This window comes from Gorilla gorilla, chromosome 1, assembly GCF_029281585.2.
Source record: "Gorilla gorilla gorilla isolate KB3781 chromosome 1, NHGRI_mGorGor1-v2.1_pri, whole genome shotgun sequence".
NCBI lineage: Eukaryota > Metazoa > Chordata > Mammalia > Primates > Hominidae > Gorilla > Gorilla gorilla.
Window position 1 is genome coordinate 194,443,666 of NC_073224.2, and position 23,546 is coordinate 194,467,211.

At 45.1% G+C, this 23,546-nt stretch overlaps 1 protein-coding gene across 1 annotated transcript in view; it reads left to right on the forward strand.

The window, feature by feature from the left end:
* Positions 1-1,416: 1,416 nt before the first annotated feature.
* The window catches only part of TESK2 (testis associated actin remodelling kinase 2), a 150,321-nt gene continuing 128,191 nt past the window's right edge, over positions 1,417-23,546 (forward strand). The window contains exon 1 of the mRNA XM_019017570.3: positions 1,417-1,774. The gene's annotated coding sequence lies outside the window, so the exon portion shown is untranslated. The remainder of the gene's footprint in view (positions 1,775-23,546) is intronic.

Consider the following 23,546-nt stretch of genomic DNA (forward strand, 5'->3'; position numbering starts at 1 on the left):
GCCTTAGCCTCCTGAGTAGCTGGGACTACAGGCAGGCGCCAATACACCCAGCTAATTTTTCTATTTTTAGTAGAGACGAGGTTTCACCATGTTTGCCAGGATGGTCTCGATCTTCTGACTTCGTGATCCCCCTGCCTCGACCTCCCAAAGTGGTGGGATTACAGGCGTGAGCCACTGCTCCCTGCCCTGGCCATATTTCTTAAACTTTATGGCCACCAGGAATGCATACCACTTATACTCTTCCAGGAGGATGAAAGTCTTAAGATGTCTGAAAAGGGGTCTCTAACCCCTGGGAGTGCTAATACAGTAAGGCCCATACTGCTTGCTCTTGCCCTCCTCCTGTTCTAGTCTCTTCAGTCATGACATTATGAGCTCCTGATGTCCAGGCACATGCAAAGAGTGAAGAAATATGTGCCTTGAACAGCTGGGCAGAATTCTTAGCTGGGAGCGGTGGCTCACGCCTGTAATCCCGGCACTTTGGTAGGCCGACGTGGGCCGATCACTTGAGTCCAGGAGTTACAGACCAGCCTGGGCAACATGGTAAACCCCGTCTCTACAAAATATACAAAAAATTAGTCAGGCATGCTGGCGTGTGCCTGTAAGTCCCAGCTATCCGGGGAGGCTGAGTTGGGAGGATGATCTTAATCCAGAAGTTTGAGGCTGCAAGTGAGCCATGATCGCGCCACTGCACTCCATCATCCTGGGCGACAGAGTGAGACCCTTCTAAAAAAAAACAACCAACAAAAACAACAAAAAATCCCAACTTATTCCCCACCAGCTTTCTTTCAAAATCTGTTTTCAAGCTAGCTGAAGTGTTACCTCCTCTAAGCTTTCACTTAACCGAATCTCATAGTCATGATTAATTGCTTCCCTAGCATTTTGTTTAGCTCTACTGATTGTTCTTACTATTTCAAGTCGGTATTATTGATATATTTTTTCCTCCTCACTATACTGAAATCCTGCAGGACGCAGCATTCTTACCGCTTTTCCTTACTCAGCTATACCTTGACCAACCCGAAAGCCGCGCCAGTCTAGTCCATTTTCAATTGGCTTTATCAATTACCAATCATTTCTGTGTTTAACATTTTTATTGGTCCATCTTGTGTTTACTGCCCCGCCCTCTAAGAGGCTCCTGGACTTGGGTTTCCCCCAGGTGTATTCCCTCCTCCTCGGTTCCGCCTTTCCCACACACTGCTTCTTCTGTTTTTACCTCGACTTCCTTCCTATTGGTTCCCTTCGTCCTCCGGAGTTGGCGCCTACGGCTGTTCATTGGCTTTTCTGGACGCCCATTGTGCCCACCCTCATACCACGTGGCATTCCTAGCGCTAATTGGGCAATTCCACTACCTCGTTTATCAGGAGTCGACGGTTGACTGGCTACTCTGAGGGAGGGCTTGAGGGAGGGGCGTGGCCAGTCGAGACCCCGCCCCAACCCCCCTGCTGGGCCGGGTAGGCGTTTCAGTCTCTCGCGGCCCGGGAGCTCAGCAGAGCTACCAGCTGCCCTGTTGGTTTCGCTGGTCGGATTGTCCTCCTGGCCCCGCCAAACAGGCGGGGGGAGCGGCCCCGACTGTGGGGCCATGGCAGTAGTCTCCTCGTTCTCCGCCGCCGCTAGCCTAGCTGAGTCGCCGGCTTCTGCGCTAGGGGCTCCCACCGCCTCCGCAGGCTAAGGAGCCGCTGCCACCAACGAGCTGTGAGGGTTACTATGCTCCCCCTTTGCCGCCGTCTCCTCCTCTTGCCCGCGCAGGCACCCCTCTGGCTGCTCAGTCCTGCCTCAGGTAACGTGAAAAGAGGACGGGGTCACAAACGCGGGCATCCTGCCTGGCCCGCGCGCGCTGCCGCTCCACCTCCTCTGCCCCGGAGCAGAGGCGCCTGCGTCCCTCCGCACCCGACGGGACCCCTCGGCTTCCCAGAGGTCCCCCTCTCAGCGGCGGCGGACGCTCCCTTCCTGGCCGCTTTCCCCTTTCCTTCTCACTTCCCTCAGGCTCCCCGCCACGTCTGCTCCCCCTTAGAACCTGGGAACCCATTAGAAGTTACCTCGCTCGCATTAGGGATCTTTCGTTTTCTCGGAAAACTCTTGTTTCAGAGACTTCCAGCTCCCCACTGAGCGCCTACCTGCTCGCATACCCGCTCCTGCCTCAGAGATCTGGGTTCCTTCACTTGACTTCCCTCCGATACACTCTTCCCTCGAAAACGTTCACCTCTACCCAGGAAAACAATTCCCTCCCCTCAGACCCTACTGCCTTCCCCCTCTTCTTTCCTCGCTTGTCATCATCTCCCTTCCTTTCCCCTCTCTGCTTTTTACTCTTCGCTGTGAAGAGTGGACTAAGCCAGTGTTCAGATTTCGCTACAAGCGAAATCCAGGTTTGTGTAATTTAAAAATCTTTAAATTGTATACCTCTGAGAAGAACTTGCTGAGGAATTTGGACTTTATGTTGCATGCATGGGGAGCCGTTGAAGGTTTTGTAAGCAGGAGCTTGGTATGATTGCATTATCTCTGGTGAAAATATAGAGGAAGGGTTGAAAGTGAAGACCGTGGAGGCGGAAAGGCCAGGTAGGCAGAAAACGAGTGTGCTCATCCAGGCGGGAGGGAATGGCCCGAAATTCCAAGAGGCTTCAAAATAAAGTTGAGAGGAATAGTAGAAAGTTTCTGACTTGGCTGATGGTGTGAATCGGTAGTGTTAATTGAAATAGGGAACATAGTCTCCGGTTATACCACCCTCAACGCTCCTGATCTCATCTGAAATAGGGAGCATAAAAAAGCAATTTTGAGAGAAGGTAATAAATTTGGTTTTGAACAAGTTAAGTTTCAGGGTTTGTTTGTTAGTTTTTGGTTTTTTTTGACGGAGTCTCATTCTGTCACCCAGGCTGGAGTGCAGTGGCGCGATCTCAGCTCACTGCCACCTCCTCCTCCCAGGTACAAGCGATTCTCCTGCCTCAGACTACCGAGTAGCTGGGATTACAGGCATGCGCCACCACACCCGGCTAATTTTTGTACTTTTAGTAGAGACGGGTTTCCCCACGTTGGCCGGGCTGGTTTCGAACGTCTGACCTCAGGCAATCCGCCCACCTCGGCCTCCCACAGTGCTGGGATTACAGGCGTGAGCCACTGCTCCCAGCCGAGTTTGAGGTGTTTTGAAATATCACTGTGGGTATCTGGAAATTTGGGTCTGAAAATTGGAAGAAAGCTTGGATACGTAAATTTGGAGGGTCAAGAGAATATATGGGTGATATTTGTATGCCTTAGTATGGAATGGTAATACTGAAAGATGAGAAGGGCTGTGGACCAGAAGGAGCATCATTGTTTGAAAGGTAATAGACACTGAAAAAGAGAGATTAAAGGAACGGGACAAGAACTAGAACATAACAGCATTATAATAGGAGCCAAAGAAAGGATTTCAAGAAGGGGGGGGGGCGGTGACTATCAATGTCACGTGCTCCCGAGGTCCAGCTGAATGAGAGTTAAGAAGCTTTTTTTTTTTTTTTCTTTGGTGTCAGGGTCTCACTCTGTCGCCCAGGCTGGAGTGCAGTGGTGCAGTCTCGGATCCTCCCACCTCAGCCTTCTGAGTAGCTGGGATCACAGGCAGGAGCCACCACACCCAGATAATTTTTTGTATTTTTTGTAGAGACGGGGTTTCTCTGTGTTGCCCAGGCTGGTCTTGAACTCCTGAGCTCAAAGCTATCTGCCTTCCCCGGCCTCCCAAAGAGCTGGGGTTACAGGGGTGAACCATCATGCCTGGCCTGCCCTATATTTAGCAATCAGGAGGTCACTTGTTTCCTCTGAAATGCAGTTTTGGTAGGGTGGGGATGGCAATGAAGGTAGTAGTGAGATCATGATGGATTGAGGAATAAATGAGAAGAAATGAGTAAAATTATTTTCCAGAGTTTGGTTGTGAAGGAGAGCTGGTTCTAGTGAAACTCATCTTTATTGAGAATATACTATATGCCAGGTACATAAAGATGCTTTATAGATCACAACAGCCTTGTGGTTAACATGTCAGTATCCCTCTTTTACAGTTGAGAGTACTGTGGACAAGGATTTGAGCAGGTATGTCTAGTTCTGAAACCTGTGTTCTTTCCATTATGGCACATGTGTGTTTTTCTTTTCAGTACAGGTGAAACAGTTCTGTAAGTGAGGGGAAAGTTCATCTAGGAAATATGTCAGTCAGGCATTTTGCCCTTTGACACCAAAAGGATAGTAGTGAAAATGGATAATGATGTGGTAGAAGGGAAGGAAAGTGAGGGAGTTTAACAGATGGCCTTATTGATGTGATTACTTATCTGTGGAGAAGTCAGTTTGGAGACTGAAGACACTATGGTGAGTTTCTGACTTCAGTATTATGGCCATGGGAATCTTAAATGGAAAATGAAAGAGAATAAAGATTTAACAAAAAAAATTGTTGGCCAGGTGTGGTGGCTCACTTTGGATTTTTTAATCCCAGCACTTTGGGAGGCTGAAGTGGGAGGATCGCTTGAGCCCTGGAGTTTGCGACCAGCATGGGCAACATCGTGAGACCTCGTCTGTACAGAAAATTAAAAAATTAGCTGGGTGTGGTGGTGCATGCCTGTTGTCCCAGCTACTGGAGAGGCTGAGGTGGGAGGATTGCTTGAACCGGGAGGCTGAGGTTGCAGGGAGTCAAGATTGTACCACTGCACTCCAGCCTGGGGGAAAGAAAAAAAAAAAAGCAAAAAAACCTCAGGAGCTAAAAGATTGTTGACCACATTGAGGGTCCTACTAGTTAGAAATAATATATTTGTAATGGGGCCCAGTAGCATGGATTTTACACTTTCTTCAACAGCCTAAGAATAGTAGGACAAAAAAGATGGTTGGATTGATTCAAAATGGAAACTTGCAGGACAGAAAGATAAAATGGGAAGCAACTTTACACTGCTATTGATAGTGTAGGAGATATGTTTCATTCCAAGGGACCAAGCTGGGAATTATAAGAAGCAAAATCTAGAGGGAGGCTGGTGTACTTAGAGAATAAAAAGACAATCAGAAATGTGGTTGAAGACCAGATTTTGTAAGAAATATATAATTGGACAGCCCAGAGTTCATTATTTCAAGGTAAAGACAAAAACTGGCTTAACTGTCTCAATGCTGTTGAAGGGGAATGGAGGTGTAGGTTATTGAAGTAGTGGGAGATTAGGGGGCTGTGTTGAATATGTCATCAATATGAATGTCACAGTTGTCCAGCATGATAGCAGGAGATTGAGCAGAGGAGATAGTAAGTCCTATAGGTGGGCCTGCTCACCAAGGAGGGACCCAGAGTTGGATTGGTGGTTCCTTGGCACTTGTTGAAAAGTAGTACCAAATGGTACAGATGTTTGTATATGAATTAATGGTGATATCCTCAGATACTTGATGCCCTGGATGTATGATGTGTTATTCTCTCTTACAGATATATGTTTGGGATAGACCCTCAAACACAAAAAATCCTTTGTAGGCTTGACATATGATGGGCTTTGATTCTGTTTAAAATATATGTGCTGGCTGGGTTGCGGTTGCTCACACCTGTAATCCCAGCACTTTGGGAGGCCAAGGCGGGTGGATCACTTGAGGTCAGGAGTTCGAGACCAGCCTGACCAACATGGAGAAACCCTGTCTCTACTGAAAAAAAAAAAATACAAAAATTAGCCGGGCGTGGTGGTGCATGCATGTAATCCCAGCTACTTGGGAGGCTGAGGCAGGAGAATCGCTTGAACCCGGGTGGTGGAGGTTGCAGTTAGCCGAGATCGGGCCACTGCACTCCAGCCTGGGCAACAAGAGCGAAAGTCCGTCTCAAAAAAAAAAAAATGTATATATATATATGTGTGTGTGTGTGTGTGTGTGTGTGTGTATGCTGGGAGGCTAGGGACTCTCCACCTCAGGATCCTCAGTAACATTTTTTTATGGTTTTAGTTAATTGTGTGTGTGTGCGTTTTTTTTTTTTTTAATTAATTTTTTTTTTATGGAGTCTTGCTCTGTCGCCCAGGCTGGAGTGCAGTGGCAAGATCTCGGCTCACTGCAAGCTCCGCTTCCCAGGTTCACACCATTCTCCTGCCCCTCAGCCTCCTGAGTAGCTGGGATTACAGGCGAGGGCCACCATGCAGGGCTAATTTTTGTATTTTTAGTAGAGATGGGGTTTCACCATGTTGGCCAGGCTGGTCTCAAAAGGTTTTAGTTAATTGTAAAAAGAAAATTACACATTTAAGTATGCTCATCCCGGACTTATTTTGAGGAGAAAACTGACTTGCTTTTATGCTTTCTTCTCTGTATGAAAGTATTTATACATATATTCTTAGTGTCATACATTTCATTTTGTTTTGCAAAAAGAATGTAGTGTTGGAATTTGAAACCTATGGTAAAGGCATTTATGGGAATTTCATCTCCTTCTGGTAGATGAAGCCCAATTATTACATTGTATTGTGTGGGTGATGGTGAATGTTTTGACCCAACAATGGCTATTATACTATTTACAAAGTCATCATATGGAGATGACTTCAGTGTAGTCTCACTAGTGTTATTTTCCCTGAACAATCACAGGCAGTGGCTGTTTCAGAGAAAAGCCTGGTTGTAATAAGTTTTATGTCTTCCATTCCTGAAAATTTCCAAAAGGCAGTGTGATAAAAGGAAAAGAACATTAGGAAAATCTTAGTCGTATTCAACTCTGTTGTTATTAACTATATGATGGTTAATACAAAGGCAAATTACTTATCTTTTGTGAGCTTTAGTTTTTTATTTTTAGAGACATTTAATCTTTGAATAGATAATACATTCAACTGGTTATTAAATGTAAACATTTTTTAATATATAAATTTAGGGCTGGGTGCGGTGGCTCATGCCTGTAATCCCAGCCTTTGGGAGGCTGAGGCGGGCAGATCACAAGGTCAGGAGATCGAGACCATCCTGGCTAACACAGTGAAACCCCGTCTCTACTAAAAATACAAAAAATTAGCCGGGCCTGGTGGCGGGCGCCTGTAGTCCCAGCTACTCGGGAGGCCGAGGCAGGAGAATGGCGTGAACCCGGGAGGCGGAGCTTGCAGTGAGCCGAGATCGCGCCACTGCACTCGGCAGGTGGATCACTTGAGGCAGGTGGATCACTTGAGGTCAGGAGTTCGAGACCAGCCTGGCCAAGATGGTGAAACCCCCTCTCTACTAAAAATATGAAACATTAGCTGGGTGAGGTGGCCTGCGCCTGCTATCTCAGCTACTTGGGAGGCTGAGGCAGGAGAATCGCTTCTACCCAGGAAGTGGAGGTTGCAGTGAGCCGAGATCATGCCACTGTACTTCAGTCTAGGCGACAGAGTGAGACTCCGTCTCAAAAAAAAATAATAAAAATAAAAAATAAATTTATATAACAGTGAAAAGTCGGCCAGGCGTAGTGGCTCATGCCTGTAATCCCAGCACTTTGGGAGGCCGAGGCGGGCGGATCACGAGGTCCGGAGATCTAGACCATCCTGACTAACATGGTGAAACCCCGTCTCTACTAAAAATACAAAAAATTAGCAGGGCGTGGTGGCACATGTATGTAGTCCCAGCTACTCAGGAGGCGGAGGCAGGAGAATGGCGTGAACCCGGGAGGTGGAGCTTGCAGTGAGCCGAGATCGCGCCACTGCACTCCAGCGTGGGTGACAGAGCGAGACTCCATCTCAAAAAAAAACAAAACAGTGAAAAATCTTACTCCCATCTCTGTTCTTTATTAACCTGGTTCCATGCCCTCTCCCAAACACTTTGAATAGTCTCTTTATATTCTTTTAGACTTTATTTTTTATTTTTTATTTAATTTAAATTAATTAATTAATTTATTTTGAGACAGAGTCTCGCTCTGTTGCCCAGGCTGGAGTGCAGTGGCGCGATCTCGGCTCACTGTAAGCTCCGCCTCCCGGGTTCAGGCCATTCTCCTGCCTCGGCCCCCCGAGTAGCTGGGACTACAGGCGCCCGCCACCAGGCCCGGCTAATTTTTTGTATTTTTAGTAGAGACGGGGTTTCACTGTGTTAGCCAGGATGGTCTCGATCTCCTGACCTTGTGATCTGCCCGCCTCGGCCTCCCAAAGTGCTGGGATTACAGACTTGGGCCACCGCGCCCGGCCCTTTTTTATTTTTGAGACAGAGTCTCACTCTGTCGCCTAGGCTGGTGTGCAGTGGCTCAGTCTCGGCTTTCTGCAACTTCCGCCTTCCGGGTTGAAGCGGTTCTCCAGCCTCAGCCTCCTGAGTAGCTGGGATTACAGATGTGCACCACCACGCCCGGCTAGTTTTTTAATTTTTAGTAGACACGTGGTTTCACCGTGTTGGCCAGGCTAGACTTGAACTCCTGACCTCAAGTGATCTGCCCGCCTCAGCCTCCCAAAGTGCTGGGATTACAGGCATGAGCCACAGTGTTCGGCCTCTTTTAGACTTTCTTTAGGCGAATGCTTACAAATAAGAATATATGGCTGGGCGTGGTGGCTCACGCCTGTAACTCCAGCACTTTGGGCGGCAGAGGCCGGTGGATCACCTGAGGTCAGGAGTTTGAGACCAGCCTGGCCAACATGGTGAAACCCCGTCTCTACTAAAAATACAAAAATTAGCCAGGCATGGTGGCAGGTGCCTGTAATCTCAGTTACTCGGGAGGCCGAGGTAGGAGAATCACTTGAACCTGGAAGGCGCAGGTTGCAGTGAGCCGAGATCGCGCCACTGTACTCCAGCTTAGGCGACAAGAGGGAGACTCCATCTCAAAAAAAAAAAAAAAAAAAAAGAAGAATTAAAAAAAAAAATGATACAGTTGGCCCTTGAACAAAACAGGGGTTGGGAAGCCAACCCCTGTGCGGTAGAAAATCCAAGTATAATTTTTTTTTTTTTTTTAAGACAGAATCTCTTGCTGTTGCGCAGGTTGGAGTGCAGTAGCAGGATCATGGCTCAATGCAGACTCAACTTTGTAGACTCAGGTGATGCTCCCCTTTTAGCCTCCTGAATGAGTAGCTGGGACCACAGGTGCATGCCACCATGCCTGGCTAATTTTTTTTTTTTTTTGTAGAGACAGGGCCTCCCTATGTTGCCTAGGCTGGTCTCAAACTCCTGGGCATCAACACTCCTCCCATTTCAGCCTCTGGAAGTGCTGGAATTACTGGCATGAGCCACTGTGCCTTGGCCCCAAATATAATTTTTGACCCCCCTCCGCCGCCCCCTCGCGGCAAAACTTAACTACTGCTGTTGGTGATGGTGTTGCATAGCCTGGCTTCATTAATTTCCTTTTTTTTTTTTTCTTTTTTCTGAGATGGAGTTTCGTTCTTGTTGCCCAGGCTGTAGTGCAATGGCACAGTCCCAGCTCACTGCAACCTCTGCCTACCGGGTTCAGGCAGTTCTCCCTCTTCAGCCTCCCGCGTAGCTGGGTTTACAGGTGTGCACCACCATGCCCAATTAATTTTTTTGTATTTTTAGTAGAGACAGGGTTTCACGATGTTGGCCAGGCTGGTCTTGAACTCTTGACCTCAGGCCATCCGCCTGCCTCGGCCTCCCAAAGTGCTGGGATTACAGGTGTGAGCCACCACGCCCGGCTCCTCTTTGTTGTTGTTGTTGTTGTTGTTTTTTGAGACGAAGTCTCTCTCTATTGTCCAGGCTGGAGTGCAGTGGCGTGATCTCAGCTCACTGCAAGCTCCACCTCCTGGGTTCACGCCATTCTCCTGCCTCAGCCTCCTGAGTAGCTGGGATTACAGGTACCTGCTACCATGCCCGGCTAATTTTTTTTGTATTTTTAGTAGAGATGGGGTTTCGCCGTGTTAGCCAGGATGGTCTTGATCTCCTGACCTTGTGATCTGCCCACCTCAGCCTCCCAAAGTGCTGGGATTACAGGCGTCAGCTACCGTGCCCGGACATTTTTTTTTTTTTTTTGAATTGGAGCTTTGTTCTTGTCGCCCAGACTGGAGTGCAATGGCGCCATCTCAGCTCACTGCAACCTCCACCTCCTGGGTTCAAGCAATTCTCCTGCCTCAGCCTCCCGAGTAGCTGGGATTACAGGGGCCTGCCACCACGCCCAGCTAATTTTTGTATATTTAGTAGAGACAGGGTTTCACCATGTTAGCCAGGCTGGTTTCAAATTCCTGACCTCAGGTGATCCACCCCCCTCGGCCTCCCAGAGTGCCTGGATTGCAGGTGTGAGCAACCACGCCTGGCCCCAGGTATAATTTTTGACTTCCCGCAAAACTTAACTGCTGTTGCTGTTGGCATTGCATAGCCTGGCTTCATGAATTTACTTTTTTTTTTTTTTAAATGGCTGACCACTACTGCTGCAGATCTCAATCTGTGGTGCATATCAAGCAATTCAAATTTTTATTTATTTATTTTTGTGAGACAGGGGCAGTTGCCCAGGCTGGAGTGCAGTGGTCTGATCATAGCTCACTATGGCCTCGATCTCCCAGGCTCAAGCCATCCTCCCATCTCAGTCTCCCGAGTAGCTGGGACTACAGGTGTGTGCCACCACTCCAGGATAAGTTTTTATTTTTTTGTAGAGGCATGGTCTCACTGTGTTACCATGGCTGGTGTCAAACTCCTGGGCTCAAGCAATCCTCCTGCCTCAGCCTCCCAAAGTCCTGAGATCACAAGTGTGAGCCACCATGCCTGGCCAACTTTTTCGTATAATGTCATGACCTTTCTGTTTCTTGAGAGCACTTCCAGCATTAGTGGCACTTGGTATGGATCTCATGGTGTTATTCAGGGTTTACAGTATTGCACTAAGCATGATGAAAAATATGCACGAACCTTGAGAGATCACTTTTTACTGTGACACTTTTTACTGGAGGAAGGAACTGCTCACGTGGAGACGATTAGCATCACACAGCATTTTAGGGGCTACTCACAACACTTGCTCACTGAAACAGCAACAGGAGGTGGCTCCAGAATTATTGCAGAAGTACAGTATGTACTACAGTCAATTTTATGCAGTTGTGATTTAATACTGCACCTTTCCATTTGTTTACTGTTGACTATGAATGGCACCATGTATGGTTTGTATTTGAGTGCATAAGTTTTTATACATTTTAACTTTTTATAATAAATTCGTATATATCTTATAGTAAATAATAAAATAGACTAGTATCTACATATATTTTCTGCATTCATGGCATACCTAACTTTTTCTTAATTTTTTTGATGTTTCTAGGCTAGGTGTTTTGTTTCTGAATTTTTTTCAAAATGTTACACATCTCCAAAAATTTAAAAAATATATTTGTTGAAAAAAATCTGTATGTAATACAGCTTTGCCTGTAGTTTCAGCTACTCCAGAGGCTGATGTGGGAGGATTACTCGAGGCCTGGAGTTTGAGGCCATAGTGTGCTATGATCACACTTGTGAATAACTACAGCACGAGTGGACCTGTACAGTTCAAACCCGTGTTGTTCAAGGGTCAATTGTATAGTCCTGTTTTTCCCACTTTTCATGTACAGTTGCCCATGGTTCCCCACTGTTCTGCACTTCCCACCCCCAATCTTGCTTATTTTTTTTTTGAGACGGAGTGTTGCTCTGTCGCCCAGGCTGGCGTGCAGTGGCGCAATCTCGGCTCACTGCAAACTCCGCCTCCCGGGTTCACGCCATTCTCCTGCCTCAGCCTCCCGAGTAGCTGGGACTACAGGCGCCTGCCACCACGCTTGGCTAATTTTTTGTATTTTTAGTGGAGACGGGGTTTCACCGTATTAGCCAGGATGGTCTCGATCTCCTGACCTCGTGATCCGCCCGCCTCGGCCTCCCAAAGTGCTGGGATTACAGGCGTGAGCCACCGGGCCCGGCCGCTTATTTACTTTATATATCTTAGAGACCTTTCCAGATCAGTACATAGAGAGCTTCCTCATTCTTTTTTTTTGGTTATATATATTATTATTTTTTTGAGACAGAATCTCACTTCATTACCCAGGCTGGAGTGCAGTGGTGTGATCTCAGCTCACTGCAACCTCTATCTCCCGGGTTCAAGTGATTCTCCTGCCTCAGCCTCCTGAGTAGCTGGGATTACAGGCGTGCACCACCACACCTGGCTAATTTTTGTATTTTTAGTAAAGACAGGGTTTAACCATGTTGGCCAGGCTAGTCTCGAGCTCCTGACCTCAGGTGATCCACCCACCTTGGCCTCCCAAAGTGCTGGGATTACAGGCGTGAGCCACTGTGGCCTATATATATATTATTTATTTATTCATTTATTATTATTATTATTATTCTCTTTTTAATCACCTGCATAGTATTCCATTGAATGGATGTATCATAATTTATTTAACTAATTCCTTATAATGGACATTTATGTTTCCAGTGTTTTGATATTATAAACAATGCTGTAAAAAGGGCCTTTGAACCTGTCATTTTATATGTGTGCAAGGATATTTGTGGGATAAATTCACAGAAGTGAGATTTCTTTTTTTTTTTTTTTTGGAGACTGAGTTTTGCTCTGTTGCCCACGCTGGAGTGCAGTGGCGCAATCTTGGCTCACTGCAACCTCCACCTCCTAGGTTCAAGCAATTCTTCTGCCTCAGCCTCCTGAGTAGCTGGGACTACAGGTGCGTGCCACCACGCCCAGCTAATTTTTATATTTTAATAGAGATGGGGTTTCACCCTATTGGCCAGGCTGATCTCGAACTCCTGACCTTGTGATCCGCCCACCTCGGCCTCCCAAAGTGCTGGGATTACAGGCATGAGCCACCATGCCCGGCCCTCAGTCTTTTCTTTTATAGCTTTTGGATATTGAGTAAGAAAGATAGAAGAGCCTGACCGGGTGTGATGGCTCACGCCTATAATCCCAGCACTTTGGGAGGCTGAGGCGGGTGGATCACCTGAGGTCAGGAGTTCGAGACCAGCTGACCAACATGGTGAAATCACGTCTCTACTAAAAATACAAAAATTAGCCGGGTGTGGTGGCATGCGCCTGTAGTTCCAGCTACTCTGGAGGCTGAGACAGGAGAATGGCTTGAACCAGGGAGACAGAGGTTGCAGTGAGCCGAGATCTATCTTGCCACTGCACTCTGGCCTGGGCAACAGAGTGAGACTCCATCTCAAAAAAAAAAAAGAAAAAAAAGAAGGGCCTTCTGCATTTCAGTCCTTTATTTTTTAATCTATCCAATGGGAACAAGAAAACAATTATTGTGAAGATCAAAATGCTCTGTGAACTGTAAACTGTAAATCATTATACAGATTAAATATGGTGTTATTTATTAATTTGTCTTTGGAACAAGCATGGAGGCTATTCTCTCTTCCTCTGAATTAAATAAAATAGAATAATATAATTTTTGGGGGCGGCTGGGCGTGGTGGCGCATGCCTGTAATCCCAGCTGCTTTGGAGGGTAAGGCAGGAGAATTGCTTGAACACAGGAGGCAGAGGTTGCAGTAAGTCGAGATTGAGCCATTGCACTCCAACCTGGGCAACAAGAGCAAAAACTCCGTCTCCAAAAAAAAAAAAAAAATTTTTTTTTTCTTTCTGCAGTATGGAAAACTAGGGTGGTATTGATCTTGTGGTCAGTGTTTTCCTTGGACAATTTCATGGAATCTTCTTCACAATGACTTCCACAATGATTTCACTATGGAAATCATAAAGTATTTTTTATACTTTAGTCCTATTATTCTTTGTATTAGGTGTAACTAGAATCTGACTAAAAGTTCTCAACATTTGTTTCACTTTCACATTGCATAGTATTTACTTTGGGTTTTGTATTGCTACTGTTTGTTAGGAATTTGTATTTTGGAAGGATGTTAAAATTTTTTTTGGTGATTATAAAAGTAATGCATATTCATTAAGGAAGAATTGGAAAATAGAGATTTTAAAGGAGAAGATACACATTATTCATAATTTGCCCATGATTCAAAAAGTTAAAAACAGGCTGGGTATGGTTGTTCACCCCTGTAATCCCAGCACTTTGGGAGGCTGAGACAGGCGGATTATGTGAGGTCAGGAGTTTGAGACCAGCCTGGCCAATATGGTGAAACCCCGTCTCTACTAAAAATACAAAAATTAGCTGGGCATGGTGGTGTGCACCTGTAATCCTAGCTACTCAGGAGGCTGAGGCAGGAGAATTGCTTGAACCCAGGAGGCAGAGGTTGCAGTGAGCTGAGATCGTGCCACTGCTCTCCAGCCTGAGCGGGCCACACAGTGAGACTCTGTCTCAAAAAAAAAAAAAAAAAAAAGTTAAAAACCATTGTTAAAATTTTGGACTGTATCCTCTCAGAATTATTTGTCTGTGTATGTCTATATTGTCATCACCATCTCTCCAGGATTTGGCATAGTGCCTGGCACGTAAGAGGTGCTAAATAAATATATGGTGGCTGAGTGAATGAAAGAAGGAGTATGTTTTTTACATTGAAAATGTGGAATCTCGTCCTATTTATTTTGCTTTTTCTCCACTGTACATTTTGACTCAATATTGTAGTATTATACTTTGTATTGCCATAGTTTGAAGGTAAGTTTGAGTCCAAGCCCTTAGCTTGGACTAAAAGAGCTCATAGTCTGGAAGCTCATAGTCCAGTGAAAGAGATGATAAGCAACAATTAAAATACTATATGATGACTATAATAACTAAGACTTGTGCAGGGTGATATCAAAGCACAGAAAATGAGATTGAGGGGTCAGAGAACACCTCCCACATGAGATGATTACTGAGAGAGTCATGTGGAAGAATCTGGGAAGAACACACTAGGGAGAAAGAATATTACATGCATAGATATTGAAGTGTGAGCAGGGCTCTACAAATATAGCAATTCTCTATGTTTGGAGTAGATTGTGACTGCGGATAGAGGAATGCACATAGATGAGGCTGGAGATGTGGGTAGGGGTCAAATGAGGCAGAACTTTTGTATGACACATGAATGATTCTCAGAAGTTTACTTAGCCTGGTGAAACAGATTGAAAAAGGTGTGAGAGTGGAGCTAGGAAGACCAAAAAGACATTAATTGAGTGCCAAGTAAGTAGTATAGTCAGATTACTACAAGAGCTAGAATGACATGAACATCATATAAGCTGAGGCAGAAAGTCAACACTACATCAGAAGGGTGCGTTAAGTGTAGGGAATAATGATTAGCCTAATTATAGTGGAGCAGAGTCTTCGAATGCCGGGCTAAAGAATTTTATAAGCAACAGATATCATTGAAGATTTTTAACTGTCACCTGTATTGTCTGAACAGTTACAGGTTGCAGTTTGCTTCCTTCTGGCTAGTCTGAAATTCGGTTAAAATCTTTCTTTTTTTTTTTTTTGAGATGGAGTCTCGTTCAGCTGCCCAGGCTGGAGTGCAGTGGTGTGATCTCAGCTCACTGCAACCACCGTCTCCCAGGTTCAAGTGATTCTCCCGTCTCAGCCTCCTGAGTAGCTGGAATTACAGGCACCCGCCATCATGCCTGGCTAATTTTTGTATTTTAGTAGAGACGGGGTTTAGCCATGTTGACCAGGCTGGTCTTGAATTCCTGACCTCAGGTGATCCACCTGCCTGAAATTTACTTTCCTGAACTTTTATCAGGAAAAAATATTAAAGGAAGCAAACCTCTATCAGAAAGTTAAAGAAATTCCATCTATTATATATCAGTTAGTATGAATTCAGTTTAATGACTATATCTTTTGTATTTTTTTTTTGATTTTTTTTTTCTTTTTTGAGACAGAGTCTCACTCTGTCACCCAGGCTGGAGTGCAGTGGTGCGATTTCAGCTCACCGCAACCTTTGCCTCCTGGGTTCAAGCAGTTCTCCTGCCTCACTTAGGCTCCTCAGTAGCTGGAATTACAGGCATGTGCCACCGCGCCTGGCTAATTTTTTTTTTTTTTTTTTTGTTTTTTTTTGGTAGAGACGTGGTTTCACCACGTTGGCCAGGAATTCAAGACCAATCTAGTCAACATAGTAAGAACCCACCTCTTCAAAAAATTAAAAAATCGGCCAGGTGCGGTGGCTCCTGTCTGTAATCCTGGGCTCAAGGGATCCTCCCCTTGGCCTCTCAAAGTGGTAGGATTATAGGCATGAGTGACTGTGCCTGGCTACCTCATTCTCTTTTTTTTGAGATGGAGTCTAGCTCTGTCTCCCAGGCTGGAGTGCAGTGGCGTGATCTCGGCTCACTGCAACCTCCACCTCCCATGTTCAAGCAATTCTCCTGCCTCGGCTTCCCAAGTAGCTGGGACTACAGGCGTGTGCCACCAGGCCTGGCTAATTTTTTGTGTTTTTAGTAGAGATGGGGTTTCACCGTGTTAGCCAGGATGGCCTTGATCTCCTGACCTTGTGATTCTCCCACCTTAGCCTCCCAAAGTCCTGGGATTACAAGTGTGAGCCACCGCGCCTGGCTAGCTACCTCATTCTTTTAATGACTACATAATATTAAGTTGTATGGATGCACATGGATTGATTGATTGGTCTTGCCCTAGTGCCAAGGCCGGAGTGCAGTGGTGTCATCTTGACTCATTGCAACCTCCGCTCCTGGGCTCAAGCGATTCTCCTGCCTCAGCCTCCCAAGTAGCTGGGACTACAGGCATGGGCCACCACGCTTAGCTAATTTTTGTATTTTTTGTGGAGACAAAGTCTCCTCATGTTGTTCAGGCTGGTCTCAAACTCCTAAGCTCAAATGATCCACCTGCCTCGGGCCTCCCAAAGTGCTGGGATTACAGGTGTGAGCCATTGTGCCTGGCCTGTACTGTAATTTATTTAATCTACCTCTATTTTTGGATATTTGGATTGTCTCCATTTTTCTCTGTTACTGTATTAGTCAGGGTTCTCTAGAGGGACAGAACTAATAGGATATACGTATATATGAAAGGGAGTTTATTAAGGAAGATTGGCTCACATGATCACAAGGTAAAGTCCCACGATAGGCTGTCTGCAAATTGAGGAGCAAGGAAGCCAGTGACAAATCAGTCCAAGTTCTAAAACCTCAAAAGTAGGGAAGCTGACAGTGCAGCCTTCAGTCTGTGGCCATAGGCCCGAGAGCCCCTGGCAAATCACTGGTGTAAGTCCAAGAGTCCAAAAGCTGAAGAAGTTGGAGTCTGACGTTCTTGGGCAGGAAGCATCCAGCATGGGAGAAAGATGAAGGCCGGAAGACTCAGCAAGTCTGCTTTTCCATCTTCTGCCTGCTTTATTCTAGCTACACTGGCAGCTGATTAGATGGTGCCCATCCAGATTGAGGGTGGGTCTTCCTCATCCACTCCACTGACTCAAATGTTAATCTCCCTTGGCCGCACCCTCACAGACACACTAGGAACAATACTTTGCATCCTTCAGTCCAATCAAGTTGACACTCAATATTAACCATCACAGTTACCAACAACTTATACTTTAATATTCTTGTACATATATCTTTGTGTACTGATAGCAACTGTCATTTTTCATGGCTATAAAAATATTCTCTTGGCCGGGTGTGGTGGGGGCTCACGCCTGTAATCCCAGCATTTCGGAGGCTGAGGCGGGTGGATCACCTGAGGTCAAGAGTTCGAGACCAGTCTGGCTAGCATGATGAAACCCCGTCTCCACTAAAAATACAAAAATTAGCCAGGCATGGTGGCACATGCCTGTAGTCCCAGCTACTTGGGAGGCTGAGGCAGGAGAATCGCTTGAACCCAGGAGGTGGAGGTTGCAGTGAACCAAGATCGCATCACTGCACTCCATCCTGGGCAACAGAACGAGACTCAAAAAAAAAAAAAAAAAAAAAATGGCCAGGCTAACACGAGGAACCTAACTTCCTCTTTCCTCTTGATTACTTTCTTTCCCACAGTCTCTGAAATAGCCCTCTAACATCAGAAGAAAAGGTGAGTTGCCTTTCTTTTCTTTTCTTTTCTTTTTTTTTTTTTTTTGAGATGGAGTCTTGCTCTGTTGCCATGCTGTGCACCCAGCCCATGAGTTGCCTTTCTGCCCCAAGTGGTCCTTTTCAGGCCTTCTCATATTTAACTAGGAAAATTGATCAAAGGAGATATTATCCTGGAAATTCATAAATTCACCTAGTGCTTTACCATCTCACATTATTTGCATCGGGTCCAATATTAGTTTTGTGTTATTTCATATTCCAGCATATAAAGTTATAGATACATTTAGTATACACAGAAGATCAGAAACTGCATGAAAAAAAAAAAGAGACGGAGGCCAGGTGTGGTGGCTCACACCTGTAATCCCAGCACTTTGGGAGGCCAAGGCAGGTGGATCAGAAGGTCAGGAGTTCGAGACCAGCCTGACCAACATGGTAAAACCCCATTTATACTAAAAATACAAAAATTAGCCAGGCGTCGTGGTACGCGCCTGTAATCCCAGCTACTCAGGAGGCTGAGGCAGGAGAATCACTCGAACCCAGGAGGTGGAGATTGCACTGAGCTGAGATCACACCACTGCACTTGAGCTTGCATGACAGAGAGACATTCCGTCTCAAAAAATAAATAAATACAATAAAAAAAAAAGAGATGGGGTCTTGCTATGTTGCCCAGGCTGGTCTCAAAGTCTTGGCCTCAAGCAGTCCTCCTGTCTTGGCCTCCCAAAGTGCTGGGATTACAGGAGTGAGCAACTGTGCATGGCCCAGAAAATTTTTTTTTGAGACCGAATCTCACTCCATCACCCAGGCTAGAGTGCAATCTTGGCTCACTGCAGGCTCCGCCTCCTGGGTTCAAGTGATTCTCATGCCTCAGCCTCCTGAGTAGCTGGGACTACAGGCATGCACCACCACACCTGGCTAATTTTTTGTGTATTTTTGGTAGAGATAGGGTTTCATAATGTTGGCCCGGCTGGTCTCGAACTCCTGAGGTCAGGTGATCTGCTTGCCTCAGCCTCCCAAAGTGTGAGCCACTGCGCTTGGCCAAAAAATGTCATATATGATCTTAATATCATTATTATACTTAACTAAATTAACAGTAATTTTCTACTATTATCTGGTAGTCATGCTTATTGAAACTTCCCCAATTGGCTGGGCATGATGGCTCATGCCTGTAATCCTAGCACTTTGGGAGGCTGGGGCGGGAGGATTGTTTGAGCCTAGGCGTTTGAGGCTGCAAATGAGCTATGGTTGAGCCACTGCACTACACACTGGGTGACAGAGCAAGACCTTATCTTAAAAAAAAAAAAAAAAAAATCCCTAATTGTCTTTTATAGCTGGTTTGTTCAAATCAGGATCTAGTCAAGTATCATCATTGCATTTGGTTATTTTAACTGTTAATTCTTCAGAGTCAGAATTTGATCACAGTAGTGTGTACTCCAACGCCTTTGCTTTTTGTTGTGTCATTGGAAAGAAGAAAAGCTTTTTAACAACCAGAACTTTGCAATAATAGAACAGACTACTGTAGTGAGCTCTTTGTTACTGGTGTTGTTTTAGTAGGCCAGGCTGACTCTGCCTTCTGTAGTGTCCAATCCAGTGGACAGTTTTCTTCATACCATATACTACTTTGTGGTATTTGATATGTGTTTTGTTTCCACTTTTGGTTTCTGTGACATATTAGTTGGTGCAAAAGTAATTGTGGTTTTTGTCATTACTATCAATGGCAATATACTTTCTTCTGGTTTTATTCTTGCTTTTTTCCTTTTTAGTCTCATTTGTATACTCTTCCTTTTTTTGTCCTGTATATATTGATGTTCCCTTGACCACTTACCTGCTTTCACCTAAGCACAAAAAGAAGGTGCCTGGGCTTTGGTGCATGGTAGGAACTCGGTATTACCTAGAGTCATATTCTGTACTTTGGGAAATGTTTTAGTAAGTGCTAGTGACTTTTTTTTTTTTTTTTTGAGACGGAGTCTTACTCTCTTGCCAGGGAGTGCAGTGGCACGATCTCGGCTCACTGCAAGCTCTGCCTCCCGGGTTCACGCCATTCTCCTGCCTCAGTCTCCCGAGTAGCTGGGACTACAGGCACTGCCACCACGCCTGGCTAATTTTTTTTTTTTTTTTTTTTTTTTTTTTTAGTAGAGACAGGGTTTCACCGTATTACCCAGGATGATCTTGATCTCCTGACCTTGTGATCCGCCCGCCTTGGCCTCCCAAAGTGCTGGGATTACAGGCGTAAGCCACCGCGCCCGGCATGCTAGTAACTTTTAAGTGTACATCTTCAGTCTAGTCCTCTCTCCTAAGCTCCAGTATGGTGTCTCCAACAGCCTCCTGGACATTGTTAACTGGTGTTCCTTCAGGCAACTTAAACTCAGTAAGATCTGAGAAGAATTTGCATCTCCTTACACATCATGTCCTTTAGGTGAATGGCTAGCCATTCTCCCAGTTACCCAAACCAGAAACATGGGAGGGATTCTAGTTAAACTTGGAGTCATCTGGGTACCTCTTGTACCTCATATGTCTACTTGATCACCTTTTTTTTTTTTTTGAGATGGAGTTTTGCTCTTGTCCCCCAGGCTGGAGTGCAATGGCGCAATCTTGGCTCACTGCAATTTCTGCCTCCTGGGTTCAAGCGATTCTCCTGCCTTAGCCTCCCAAGTAGCTGGGATCACAGGTGCCTGCCACCACGCCTGGCTAATTTTTGTATTTTTAGTAGAGGTGGGGTTTCACCATGTTGGCCAGGCTGGTCTCGAACTCTTGACCTCAGGTGATCTGCCCGCCTTGGCCTCCCAAAGTGCTGGGATTACAGGTGTGAGCCACGGCACCCGGACTTGAACACCTTTTTTTTTTTTTTTTTTTTTTTAGATGGAGTCTTGCTCTGTCACCCAGGCTGGAGTACAGTGGCACTATCTCGGCTTACTGCAAGCTCCGCCTCCCAGGTTCATGCCATTCTCCTGCCTCAGCCTCCCGAGTAGCTGGGACTACAGGTGCCCGCCACCATACCCGGCTAATTTTTTTGTATTTTTGGTAGAGACGGGGTTTCACCGTGTTAGCCAGGATGGTCTCGATCTCCTGACCTCATGATCCACCCGCTTCGGCCTCCCAAAGTGCTGGGATTACAGGCGTGAGCCACTGCGCCTGGCCAGAACACCTTTTTAAAAATGTCACTTATCTCTGCCCAGCATGGTAGTGCTGAGGTGGCTGAGGCAAAGGGGATCCCTTGAGCTTAGGAGTTCGAGGCTGTAGTGTGCAGTGATCATGCCTGTAAAGTCCAGCCTGGGCAACATAGTGAGACCCCCCCATCTCTAAAAAAATGGTCACTTATCTTCTCTCACTTCTTTTTCCTCACTGCCAGTACCTTAATTAAGCCTTCCCTCTTATCTGTCATTAACAGTTATCTTGTTTGGGTGCAGTGGCTCATGCCTGTAATCTCAGCACTTTGGGAGGATGAGTTGGGCAGATCACCAGGTCAAGAGATTGAGACCATCCTGGCCAACATAGTGAAACCCCATCTCCACTAAAAATACAAAAAAATTATCTGGGCATAGTGGTGCGTGTCTGTAGTCCCAGCCACTCGGGAGGTGGAGGCAGGAGAATCGCTTGAACCCGGGAGGCAGAGGTTGCAGTGAGCCGAGATCGTACCACTGTTCTCCAGCCTGGGCAACAGAGCAAGACTGTCTCAAAAAAAAAAAAAAATTATCTTATTGTACTCTATTATATTCATTGATTTACATGTATCTTTCGGGAGACTGAGTTCTTGGAAAGGTGGAGTCATGTTTTATTCCATTTTGTACATCCTCCTACCAGAGAGGCAATATTAACATAGCGATTAAGAGTACAGCCTCTGGGTTTGAATTCTGGCTCCTCCGCTTCTTTTTTTTGAGACGGAGTCTTGCTCTGTCGACCAGGCTGGAGTGCAGTGGTGTGATCATAGCTCACTGCAACCTCTGCCTCCTGGGTTCAAGTGATTCTTCTGCCTCAGCCTCCTGAGTAGCTGGGACTATAGGTGCACGTCACCATGCCTGACTAATTTTTGTATTTTTAGTAGAGACGGGATTTCACCATGTTGGCCAGGATGGTCTCGACCTCCTGACCTCGTGATCCACCCGCCTCGGCTTCCCAAAGTGCTAGGATTACAGGTGTGAGCCTCTGTGCTCAGCCTTCTACCACTTCTTGGTTGTGAGATTGGGCAAGTTAATTCCTTAATGCCTTCGTTTACACATTAGTAAATTGGGGGTAATAATGGCATCTATTTTATAGGACTGTTATGGATATTAAATGTAAAGCACTTGGAAAAGCATCTGGATTATAGTAAATGCTCAGTAAATACTATAGCACCTGTCCTAATGCCTTGCACCTAGTGGCTACCCAATTAACATTTGAGTCAGCTAATAGAGGGGATTCCTGAATTGGTCTAAAGATTAAACTAGTTCATCTCTAACTGCCTTTATAACTTTCACCCTAAGTTTCTGTTTTATGTCATGGCTTAGGGCCTGGTGGATTGAAGTTACACAGCAAATATGATGCTTATTTAGAAGAGCTAATATGCTTTTAAGAACTGGCTTTTGATCTGTCTGGTACTAATATATGCCATTGTGTATATTCGTGGTTAATTAGATAAGGGATGCCAGTTTTTATGCTAGATTGCCTTTGGTTTGAATGGAAACTGCAACTCATTATTTCACAGCAGGAAGGTAAACTCAGCAGTATTGCTTTTGTTTTTAATTAGACAGTCATCCTGAAACGTGTCTGTATTAGCTGTGTTGGTCCATAGAAAGGATAACAGCTGAGCAGACTTGTCATGTAGATTTGCCATGTGTTTGGTATTGATACCCAGCTAATGTACTTGTCAGTATTCCCATTCTAGAAAATAAGTGGCCAGTTTTCGGGGCTACATATTACTCATAATGAATCCTTAATTTATTTTGGATTAGGTGGGGACTTTTTATGATTATAGAAAAGAAAACAATGTGATGAGGATATTGGTATATTATGTTTGCAGTCTTTTTCTACTCTTTATATCTAGGGTGTAAAAGTCCACTGAATTCTCAGAAATCTTTTTTGATGACTTTGTGGGATAATATTACCAACTTTGTGCACATATGATTCCATATTTGGATGGACATTGACAATTTTTGATTGCTGGCTGACACTTTGCCAAATCCAGCTACCTGTTGGTAGATAGCTTTCTAGTGCATTGCAGGATTAAATTTGTGTCTGGACTATTGTGAAGTTGTATCTACTTTGTTTTGCTGAAATGAAGGGGTGAGAAACAGCAAATACTGTGCATTAGAATGGAAAATAGAGAATGATTGGGATTTGGCTTATTTTCCCTGTCAGCATGGCATCCATTCTTTAGAAAGGCTGTTTAAATCAATACTGATTTTTCTGTCTGTAGAATGTGATTGAATGACTGAAGGAAGGCTTTTGCCTCAGAGACTGGTAGAGCCATCATTTGTACATTTTTTACTCACCCTGTTGAGGAAAGTTGGGGAATAGTAGTAGCTTTCTACATAGCTAACCCACAAATCATTTTTCACAGAAATTTGATGTATTTCTGAAGGAGACATGTTATAATGGGAAGTGCTTAGGTTTGAAACTACTAGATTTGAATCCTGAGTCTCACTAGTTGTTTATATTTGGAGAAGTCATAATATCTCAGGATTTTGATTTCTTTTTCTTTAAATTAGAGATGATAATACATGCTTTGCAGAGTTGTCACAAAGATTAGAGATAACATACAAAACCCTTGGTAGAATGCGTGGTCTGTAGTAAATAGTGGCTGCAGTTATTATTTCCAGAAGCATATTTCAGACAGGAGTGTGGTCTGAGAGTCCTAAAAATTTCCTTGATATTTCTGAAAAAT